The sequence below is a fragment of the Bactrocera latifrons genome, unplaced genomic scaffold, assembly GCF_001853355.1.
Source record: "Bactrocera latifrons isolate USDA-ARS-PBARC rearing strain unplaced genomic scaffold, ASM185335v1 scaffold_46, whole genome shotgun sequence".
NCBI lineage: Eukaryota > Metazoa > Arthropoda > Insecta > Diptera > Tephritidae > Bactrocera > Bactrocera latifrons.
Window position 1 is genome coordinate 432481 of NW_017537112.1, and position 11914 is coordinate 444394.

General features: G+C 34.7%; 1 long non-coding RNA gene across 1 annotated transcript in view; it reads left to right on the top strand.

Moving 5' to 3' along the window:
• LOC108973126 overlaps positions 1-11914 on the top strand; it is a 42661-nt gene that overhangs the window by 16116 nt on the left and 14631 nt on the right. The gene's annotated exons all lie outside the window — the stretch shown is intronic.

An 11914-nucleotide genomic window follows, 5' to 3' on the forward strand; every position in this document is an offset into this window, starting at 1 on the left:
GACCACCAAATAAACGCCACGAATTGGTTTTGCTATTCTAAGTTTATTGACGAAATCCAGTCTGATATCCAACACTCGTAAATATATAATCGATTGAAAACGTAGCCTCGTTAAAAGCAGCCAGCTGTCGAAAGTTTTTCTATGTCCAATTGGTTTTTTTGTGGGCCCCGCCCTTCAAAGGAGACATGCTGTTTCATAAGTATCAGTAATGCATTGTTTGACCTTCGCTCAGATAGTTTGATGACGCTTTTTTTGACTTAATATAAAAGCCTTTGATAGATCCGAAGCCACTATATGAAAAAAACGCAGGAACTATTAAAAACAAAATATTCCAAAAATAGTTTAAAGACAATATAATCACTGAGGTTTATTGCTCTCACTCAATGATCATGAAAATAATACTCGTTTTATTTACGGTATAATTTTTCTTGCCATTTCATACACATATTGTCAAAGTTATTTTGAAGAAAAAAGAAAACCCGTATCAAAGKAACTTGAGCGATTTAAAATAAATGAGCTGCCTGCAAATATACTCCAAACAAATCGTCTATTTTCTAGATAAAGCCTAAGTAATAAAAATGCACACAAAAGGTCAAATCACAAAAAAATTGCCATCATTCAAAATAATAGAGTTCATTTTTTAACAGACCATTAAAATTTTCCACACCTACCACAACTCAGACACCAAAGCGTAAGCTTCCGCTGTCCGCCAGCCACCARTCTCACCCAACCGTGCCCGAGCTGTCGGGCTGCCATTTGATTTTATCGCACTTTATCGCTGCCTTGACGCCGGCAGCCATATGCCGTAGATCCTTTTTAGCGGCTATCCTGTTGAAATGATGCTCTATTAAATGCGCATAAATGCGCCAAAGGAAATACGAAACAACTAGTCAGCTATACAAATAAACAACAACAACAACAACAAGAAATGTGCCACACTGGTTGCTGGTTGGCAGCCAGCAGCATCGAGCATCGTTTAGTTAATGTGTTGGCCTAATCCTTTAACCGCAGCAAAGTTCAGCCAGCAACAAAAATAAAAATGTAGACAACAAAAATAACAACAAAGCGGTAATAACARGCAATGTAAATGAAAGTTGTGTAGCCAGCAGCTGGTGCAAGGCTTTGGCGAGTTTGCTGCCAAAGATAATGGTGAGAAAATAGAAAAATGCCAAAAGCCAAMAGGCGGCGCTTGTGTGGGTGCGCCATGACTGCGCAAATACACAAAACAAGTGGGCACACACACAGACAYACCGCCTCAMRCCACTGTACCTGCCTCCTGCCTGCAAAGCCTCATCTATTTACATTTATGCTGATAGCTTTTAGAGCACAACGCCAAAGCATAAAGTAATCACAGAAAATCCAAAAAAGAAAAAAAAACCATAGCATAAATACCCGCGCGTAAAAGCGAAATCCACAGCCATTATCCTTGTACGCACACACACGCCGGTAGCGGTAAATCCTTTCGCTGAGAATCCTGCACAACTGACGCAAATCGTTGCTTGTATGCGTGCGCGTGTGTTGTTGTTGCTTGGCAGAGCGCTTGCCACTTTTACTAAATTGAATATTAGTACACACACACATATGCACGCACACACACACACACACACATATGTATATACATAAACAACTTTTTAGCAATACTGGCATGCGARTAGTCAAAAGCCAGCGCATGCATTCACGCTTGAAATCCTTTCACTTCCTCCTTTTTCGATTTTCCACTTTCGCTTTTGCCTGTCGGCTTTCGACTTTAATTTGTTTAGGTTACCGTTATCGTGCTTTTGTCTCAACTYTCCACTGCTATTTCTGTTGCATATAAATATAGAGAGTTAGATTCGGTTTTTTCTCTTTTCACTCATAAAGCCGTTGTAATCGGCAATCAACGTTCGCCTTAATAGTTGTTGGCCGCTTTCGCTTTGTTTTGCTTGCGCCTCGTTTGTAGGGTTGCTCATCCGCCTGGGTGCACCAGCAGCCAACACCCTGCGTTTATCTTGATTATAGTCGCGCATTTAAATTTTTCGTTTATATTTAACCGTTGTTTAACGGTTTTCTTATGCTTAGCATGTTCACTATGGCTGAGAACGCTGGATATTTCATGAACTTTGCTTTTTTTTGCTGCAAACTTTAATTAATTTTGTTTTTCTTAAGAATTGTTAATTAATCTCGAAAATTGTAGGCAAAACGTTATGTTAACGTTAAGAAACCGTAGACATTGAAACAACAGTTAGTTCATTAATTTTGGCTTACATATAAAATAAGTGCCAATATTTACCGACTTCAAAGCGCTTAATTAGCTTAAGACTTTAGCTACCAGTATGTATAGAAATAGAAGAATAAAAAATACGAAAAATTAGTATGAACACATTTTCTGTGCAAACGATATTGAAAATTAAGCACCTGCAGACTTGGCTGGCTGTTGAACTGCGGCGCAGGCTGCTATTAGCTTCAGAGTAGCGGAATACAAGAAGTGTCTCAAACTCTAACTTTTGAAATCTTTTTTTTGCGGCTGCATCCTTGACTATTTAGAATACTGAACCTTCTTCTGGYGATTTCATCTCTATACCTATCGCTGTGGGTCATATTTGATGGGGATGAAGCCACTAAAGAAGGAACCCAAYGAGCTTTTTTACGGTTTAATCAAAATTTACAGGAAAGTTGGGACGCGGAAACTTCTGCAACAGATCTTTGTCAGTTCGTTATCAAATTACTGCTGGTCTTTCAAGCGGTGGTAGCCTCAGTAGATATACTGCTTCGAAGTTGAGCTTCTTGCAGATTGATTTGCATTCACTTCGAAAACTAAGTGGCAATACTGGCCTTAAGCTGACTGATAGTGCGGTCATGATCAGTCAAAAATTGACTGATATATCTATTGGCTAGCTATTTTGCCATCCGACTTGGTTGGCCGCAATTTTCAAAGCCAAAGAGCTTGTTGGAGAGTTCCCATTTAACTTAATTTCATAAGACTGAAAATGAATTTTTACTCCTTTGTTTTTCAATACGACTACGAATTTCTGGCTCATAGTGGAAGGAAAAAGCTTTTCTTTATGAAAAAGAAGAGATTAAATCATTTAGGCCAGGATCAGTTCAAACCAAAAATAAATAATCATTTCGGTTGCACCACCACTCTTCAAATGGTTACTTACAAGAATATGATTCCGCTCGTACAGTTTGTATAGCAGATATACAGTTATGTGAAAAGTAATGAGGTCAGTGGCCTGCAGTGGCTAAATTTACATATAGCAATTGGGCAATCAAACTAATTGAGAAAAAAATTAAAAATAGGTATTTTTTTCAGTTTTACCCATATTTTGAAAAGTGTTGTACTTTATTCGCATTTGTTTTCGAATTTTCGAAATCAACATGTGAAAAAAATAAGGCCACTTCATGCTTTACTATAAAAAAGTACAAAAATAAATAAAAAAAAAGTAACTAGTTGTCAATAAGTTGTGATAATATTAATTTCCAATTAGTTTAATATTTTGTTGAAAATCCATGGTTGTTTAAAACTGATCGACACCGCTTCGGCAAACATACTTTGAAAATAGGTTTTGGCAGATGAAAACCGGAATTTCATTCCACTTCCATTTTGAGTAAGTTGTCAAAGCGCTTCAGTATTACTTGCGCACTTTTCTCTTTCCGCTTTCACTGTATTTCATAACTTTTCAATGTGGTGTAGATCCAAAGCCGGCCACCACATTACATTGCATTGATGTTTTAGACTCTAAACTACTTTTTTATACACTTGTGTCATTTTGTTACTAAATATCCATCTAAACGTCATATTCTTTTCAGCGTACTGTGGCATACATACATGTTTGTAATCTTTCAACATAATAGATTGACTTCATAGTCTGCTGTATCCTATGCAGCGGCCACAGACCATTGTATGAAAACGATACCCAAAACATAATGCTTACTTTACCATGTTTAACGGTCTTTATCGTATGCTAAGGGTTAAACGCTGCATTTTCCGGTCTTAATATATAATGAATATCTCGATCAGAATTAAATAAGTTGACTTTTTTTTCGTCAGACCAAAGTATGTTACGCCAAAGAACATGTTCTTTAACAAACTTAAGCCTTCATTTCACGTCCTTTTATAGCAACGAAGGCACTTTTCTCGGGCTTCGGTTCTTCAGATTTTAATTTATAACTACTTTGCGGGTAGTTGATGGGTTAACATCAATAACCAGATTTCGTTTTATTTGTTTTGAGAAAATTAATTTATTTTCTTTTTTTTAACACAGCGAACTATATTTTTTTGACAGACAATGTCATTATTACTTTCTGCCGGTGTATCAATCTGAGAAACCCATTTTACTGCTTGTTCCACCATTGCTTTGGAAGCATTCAGTTAATTCGCAACTTTTCTGTTCCAATTTTAGTAAATATTTAATACGTTCTCGAGTTTTCGGTTCGCAATGCCTATCCATTCCCATATCTATTTAATAAAACTAAAAACCAGGGTTTAATTGATTGATATAAAAACTGAAAGTATTATTCTTAGTTCATCTCTGCGGTGTGGAGTTATTCCTCTTCCTCTGCTTTTAACGGCGGGTACTGAATCAAAAACCTCTAGAGCTGGAGTGTCAGTTAAGATCATGTGTCTAAAACCTCGCTTGGTATGTTGGAGAGGTTCTTCCCGATCTTCACGGTGCTTTTGTTCAGTTCGGGAAATATATATACTGGACAAGTGAAAGATTTCTGAACTAGCCCAAATAAGTCCTAAACAATTTCATTCTTTAATAATAAAAAGTATAATTCTATTGAGAACCCAAGAAACAATAGCCACATCAGGATCAACTAGACCAGGAGGWGGTGCTTGAATTCGATTTGACTTCGTTACAACTCAATATGGGGTTGAAATAATTGAGCTATTTAACTGTATACAAACATGAGACCAAAATACACTGGAGTTTTGAGCAAATAAAATAAGAGAAGTAGAAATCATCTTATAATGCTTTTTTTATTGCAAGTGGATACTGTTTTGTATAGCTTAGCTGYAGAACAGTAAAAATCGATTTTCGAAAATGAATTACTGTGACGGCCGAACTAYCTTTTATATTCTCACGGCAGTCAACATACATATTTCACATTTYCAAACATCATCCTTAGCATTATGTTCGACCTTCGCTTATTTCAACCCTTATTTATTCCAGTGATATCTATCATTTAGATATGTATATACCTTAAGCTAACCTAATTTATATTGATTATTTTTAGGAGTAAATAAATGTCTTTAAGGTACTACGATTACCTAATACTAATATTAGACATAAATCATTATTTATTATTGTATCTCTACTAGTACATGCCAAAGGGAACCTTGCATTTCAGTTCTAATAAACATTTTTTAAATATATTTTACCTCTCCATTTTCTTTACTCCCATTTGTRGCACAACCACTGCTAATCAAATGCTTATGAAAACATATTTTTAGTCTGATAAGTAAACACATCATTAAAAATCTATTAACAAAGAGCAAAAGAAAGTAAAAAACAAAACCAAAAAAATCGATAACATTTTATGCCGKCGCTCAAAATCAAGTAAAACCTAAAGGAAAGCATTGTAATAGAAACGAAAACACGAAAAGCAAATAAAACGTGTTTGCACAGAAGACAGAGTGTAGATAAGAAAGCAGTGTGCAAGGTAGCAAATGGCCGCGAAGAACTTGCAGCAAAGGCAAGGTAACGAAATGACCCTGACTGAGGTCTAGTATTGAGCAAGGCCGGTGCTAAACGTTATATGTAGATACATACAAACATGGGAACGTTTATTTTTACAAGTGTAAATACACACACAGATATATGTACGTATGTATATAAGAAACAGGGTTCGTGCCCTTGCACACATTTTACTTGTGAAAAAAGAAATTATCTAAGCACATACATACTTACAATTGATATTATTTGTAGTATTTGTATCTAACATACGTGTGTGAGCATATTGTATGTGTCTCTCTAAAGAGTTTATGGCGGTAAAGCTACAGGGAATCGCTATTTCCTTCAACACTTGTTGTGCTATCAACTTCTGACATGATACATACACATTTAAATATGTGTTTATATATGATATTTACAAGTATACTGACATACCTTTAGAAATTTCCAGACACACTAAATAGCCACTTCTTTGACCCCAGACATCTGTCAGCTTTGTACATATGTTAGCTTTACACGCGGGAGTATATATGYAAACAAAGGTTGTCATATTCATGTAATGCAGATATGGTTAATTATAAGAGGTGATCCATTTCGAGATACCCTACTTTTTTAAAGAAAAAAAAAACACATAATTTTCAAATTTAATGGAAATTATTTATTATCATTCGAAAACATTCTTTCGCGTTTATTTTTGAATACTATCTCTTTCAAATGTTGACCGTGGCTCAGATGGTTCATTGAGTCCAATTTTCGATGACTCGTTCGAGCATTTCGACTGGTAACTGGCGCTGGAATTGCCCGCATAGACTTTGGTTTTACATATCCCCACAGGAAAAGGTCTAAATTAGTTAATCTTGGTGGCCAATCGACCGGCTTAAAACGTAAAATTWTACACTCGCCGAAGTGTTCTCTCAATTAATCCAATGATTGATGCGATGTGTGAGAACTAGCGTCGTTTTGTTGAAATCAAAAAATGAAATGTCGTCGAGATCAAAAACATTAATTTCAGACATCAAATAATCGGCTAGCATTTGGCGATAACGGTTTTTATTCACTGTTATCGTCTCATGTGCATTATTTGTGATTCCACCGTCCCACAAACCACATTAAACCGTTGTTTTTTCTAGATGAAATGGCAGCTTTTGAACCTCTCAGGTTCCTCTTTGTCCCAAAAACGGCAATTTTAGTTGTTAGTCTGAGCTGCTGCGAACAGCGCCGAATCGACTCTCTACTCGCCGACTGGCTCCTGTGCGACTACAAACTAAGTTTGGCCCAGAGTAAAGTACAAGAGATCTTTTGAACTACTTGCCTTTAGTAAAGCTCATCTTGCCGCAATCTTAGGGGTTATTGCTGGACATAGTTCATTAGCGATTCATGCAGAAAGCCTAAAAATCTTGACGAGGGTGTATGAATTAGCCCCCACTGAATTAACCCCCACCGGGCAAAATGACTTAAGCTCCACCAATTTTACAACAAAATTAAAAATGGCGGAAAGTGGGGCTAAAGTCATTTTCTTTTTTTTTTTTTTTAGTGGGGATTCTATCATGTAAGAACGTTTAATTCATTTTAATTCTGTGATCTTTTATAAAAATAAAACAAACAGTTAGCAACGTAAAAATATAATACTTTTCAAATCTTATTTAATTTCTTTGCTTTCTTTCCCCATATTTTCGTAAGTCTCCGTTACAAAAAACTGATTAAGTATAACATTATAGCTATAGTACTTGTGAGCGTTTGGAGAATTTTCAAGCCATAAGAGTAAATCTGATATTTTTTTGTAGTAAGTTTTTGTGAACGGTATCCATCGCATCAGCTGAAAGAGTTGCGACTCGCTAATTCCATTAACGAAAGCAAAAACACAAACTATTAATTGCGCCTTATAACTTTTTTTCCCAAAAAAAGAATCAATTACAAATCCAGGAACATGAGAAAAGTTTATAGTATCGCTTTTATTTAGTAAGATCTTCCTTGCGTTTATACGATTATTCTCTATTTGTTTAAATTTTTCTATATTCATTTTTATGCAGAATACGCAGARCTGTTTTTAATAATCACTCTATTAAGATTGAATTGTCAAAGAYTTTTCCTTTTGCGAAAGGTTAAAATCACTAATTAGTGCAGATTTTGTAAAAGGAGAAACAGTTTTAATAAATTTAAATGCCCTTTTTGTCGACAAGATGTTGACGAATATTTACATATTTTTATTTARTTATTTTCTTTTTCTCACATTTTCATATTTTCATTAAATTCTTTACCTTTTTCTTTTTAAATATTACATGCATATGTATAATTGAATTTTTGTTAAAATTGTGATTTAAAAACTTGAAGTTTAAAGCAAGCAAAATAAATTATAAATGAARTAAAGTGGGGATAAAATCATTTTCGTGGGGTTTAATGCATTTTTTTTTTTTGTGGGGATTCCGTCATTTTTGGTGGGGAAAGATTCACTGAGAAATTGGTGAGGCTTAAGTCATTTTGCCTGGTGAGGGTTAATTCAGTGGGGGCTAATTCATACACCTTCTTGACGAACTCAAGTTGTCAAAGTTGTATGGAGGAGAATGAGATGGAAATATACTGAGAGTTTCTCCTCCATTGTCCAGGCTTTTCTTGACTGAGGTCTTATCAGGAATTAGCTCTTCAACAAATTTGTGATAGACGCAAAGCTCTTCGCCGATTTATAAGGGCTTTATGTTATATTTTAGGTAACACAACCGAACAGTGCTCTGGGAGCCCTGAAAAGCTGAACTTCTKAACCCAACTTATTCTCACCTAAATAAGAGTAGGATAGTTATAATGTCGAATAACGCAAAACGTATTATAACATCCGAATTTTCGCTGGACCGGGAACGATTTGAACTTAAGACTATATTAATATATTATAACTATTTAGTTTTTTCTTAAAAATATCAATCGAATTTCCCCCAGACTCACAAAAAAATGCTTTTTAATTTAAATCAAGATTGGAATTAAATATAGGGTGTATAAATATACATTTGCCAATACATAACAATTGCGAGAAGTGCCAATGATGTGCCACGTTTAACGCATTTGCCTAACGAGGAGCAATAATTCCTATGCTGCCGCACGCAATATAACTTGTGCGTGCCATAAAAGCAATTGGTTGGAGCCTTTTTTTGGCATGTGCAAAAATTGGACAAAAACTAATTTATATAATACCGCACACACACGTTTGGGTGATTTTTATTTGCATGTGTCCAATTGCTTTTTGGATTGCTTTTCATTTGAAGCTCAACTTATTGTCAGAAAGGTTTGCAAGAAATGTACATACATATATATCAGGCCAATAAAACCAGATGCATATTTGAGCACACAATTTATTCTCCTTTTGATGTAGACATATTATTTAAGAATTTTCTGTAATATTGAACCGAAAGCTGCTAAACTGTGATAAGATATTCTATGCTAAAATGCATCTGCCTAATTTGTATCTAAACCATCGCTCATACAAGAAGCGATTGCCAGAAATTTAAGGAAAAACTATCCTATTGGACATTTAATTCAATGACATCCTCTTGACAATTCCTTAAATTTAGATTTTACAATGCACATGACAAACTACTTTACTGACATTACAGAGTCCATTTTAATTATATTGATATTTCATACCTAAAAAGTGAAGCATTTAATAACACGGCTTAGGAAATGTTGCCAAAACTAACTCAAAACTGAAAGGAAAGACTTTTTCACTGGTTTGAATAGGCTTGCCATTGAATTTGATTTAGTGAAAATGGCATGCAATCGGCAACCGTAGTACTATGGGGTAAAATAAATAAAGACGATCAAACTGTTTCATATTAAAATTCACACCATACAACGTATACAGAAGTGTTCAGAAGTTTTAAAAAAGGCTGGGAAATATGTCTGCAATAATGACATACTTATGGCATGTGAGATTTAGTGAGGTCTTGGTGAGATGAACAAGATGAACATATGATAACAAAATTTTCGACAACATATTTCGACCGCATTAGTTGATTWATTAATGACATAAAATCAAACAAAAAATCAAAAATAACAAATAACATGCTTATAGTTTACCCTGAACAGGGTACATTATTTATGCCACAATATTCCAAAATAAAAARAATTACGTTTCTATACCCTTTCTTGCATGTATGATTGGTATTTTAGTTTCGGTGCAGCCAACATTGATATTATATTCACTATTATTGGAAAAAAATCCGAAATATAAATACATTTTGTTATTTAATAMATTAAAATTTATTTTACCCATTTCAAAAGTATGCATGTGAGTGAAARTCTGCAAACAAAAGTGCTGTCACACATACAWACATACTATATACTCGTATCATAAACATATATGTTAGCAATAACGGCACTGTGTTCAAGCGTACAATAAATAAATGAAGGACGACAGCATTAGTATATTAGTACAATTCCTTTGGGTGATTGGCATGAATTACAATTGCCACAATAGCCGACGCACACATACACATGTATGACGACTATTTCATATTCCTAGACATATGCACATATAGAAATATGTAGTTGGGAATAAAGCTGAAAGCCGAAAGGCACTTTCGCCACACACTCGCARCAAATAAATACACAAAACGGAACAAAAGCGCTGAAAAGCTTTTACGAAACGCTTGGGCCGGCTTGTGGGAGTACGCCACATGCATATTATATGCCGTGTCGTAGTTTTGAGTGCGTCACACACGCATGCGCATACACTCGCAGGACGCAGGACGCAGGACACAGGACGAAGGACGTTATTAAAAAGTTAAAATGTCATGAAATTGTCAATAAAAATATTACTCGCTGCGATGACGTGCGTTGCCAGCAGACAGTCCGTTCGGCAGTTAGCAGATGCTTGCATATGCAAATAATAAAATTTCGCTTGAGTGTGTAAGTATGTATGTGTGTATGGGAGGACTCAAAATTTTAAAGTGAATCGAGCGAATTTTGCCACAAGTTCTCAACACGTGTGTGTGTGTGTGTGTGTGTGCGTTATGGCTTTGTATTTGTGTGGAATTTTATATGATCCACGCTAAACTAAACGAATTTATGAATGTATGTATATGGTATATGTGCTGTTATGTATGTATGATAGGTATGGTAGAACYACAAAGGCGGAAGTGTGCACGCATACGCCGTAGATAMCTCCGCACGCACACAATAAAGCCTCTTACGAAATAACTTTATATAAATGTCTATACTTAAACATGCATAAGTTCATAGAATGCTTTTATAACTTTTACCATGTACAGACATACATATTAGGGTGTCCGTTATTTMCCAAGCAAATGCCATAAATTTCAGTATATGCTCTAAAACGAAGAGTCCCACGTAATAAAGTTATATATTTTCAATTAAAATCTTACCTAAATTATATTACTTTTCGCAKTACACCATGTCGTATGAGTAACACATAATGTATAAATCACTTGTATGAATGCTCAGTTCATTTGCTATATAATTATCACTCAGCTTTAAAACAATGTTTATAAAAAAAATTCGAAACTTTTTTGTAGAGCGGAAAATTTTGAAATAGAAATTTTTTTGTTTTGTTTTTTTTTTTTCAACTTATGGCATAAACCAAAATTCCAATATTTTTGGTATTTTCCGCTCTACAAAAAATATTCGAACTGTTTTTTTTTTTTTTTTTTAATAAAAAGCATTCCTTAAAAAGTTATACGCAGTTAAAATCATACAACAAATGACCTGAGCGTACTAGTGATTTATGTATTCATTCTGTGTTACTCATTCGATATGGTGTACTGTTGAATGCAGTACATTTTATGCGTAACTTTAACTGCGCATAACTTTTAAAAGAATTTTTATGCAAAAAGTCACAAAAATTTCTATAGCGAAAACTTTTTTCTTAAAATAACGTGAAAATTGAGGTAAAATATTTATGGCAAAGTATAAAAAGAATCATATGTAAAATGTAAGAAGTGTAAAATGATTAAAAAACGATGAAAATGAAAATAAACAGCTTGTTTACGCAAAATCCTGCTTTTAGAGCAAAAACTGAAACTTAAGATATCGTTTGCAAGATAAGAAATCAACTTGGCAAATAATGTACACTCTTAAGTGAACAAAACTGTATTTGATCAGGTGATTGTGTACTGAAAGCCGCATTTTATGACAGCCGTACTACTGTGTCCAAAAACGTGACATTGTATTTATTTTGAAAATTCTTTATTTATTCTACCAAATCAATTTCATCCCCTTCAAAGTAATCCCCTCCCGATGCAATGCACTTATGC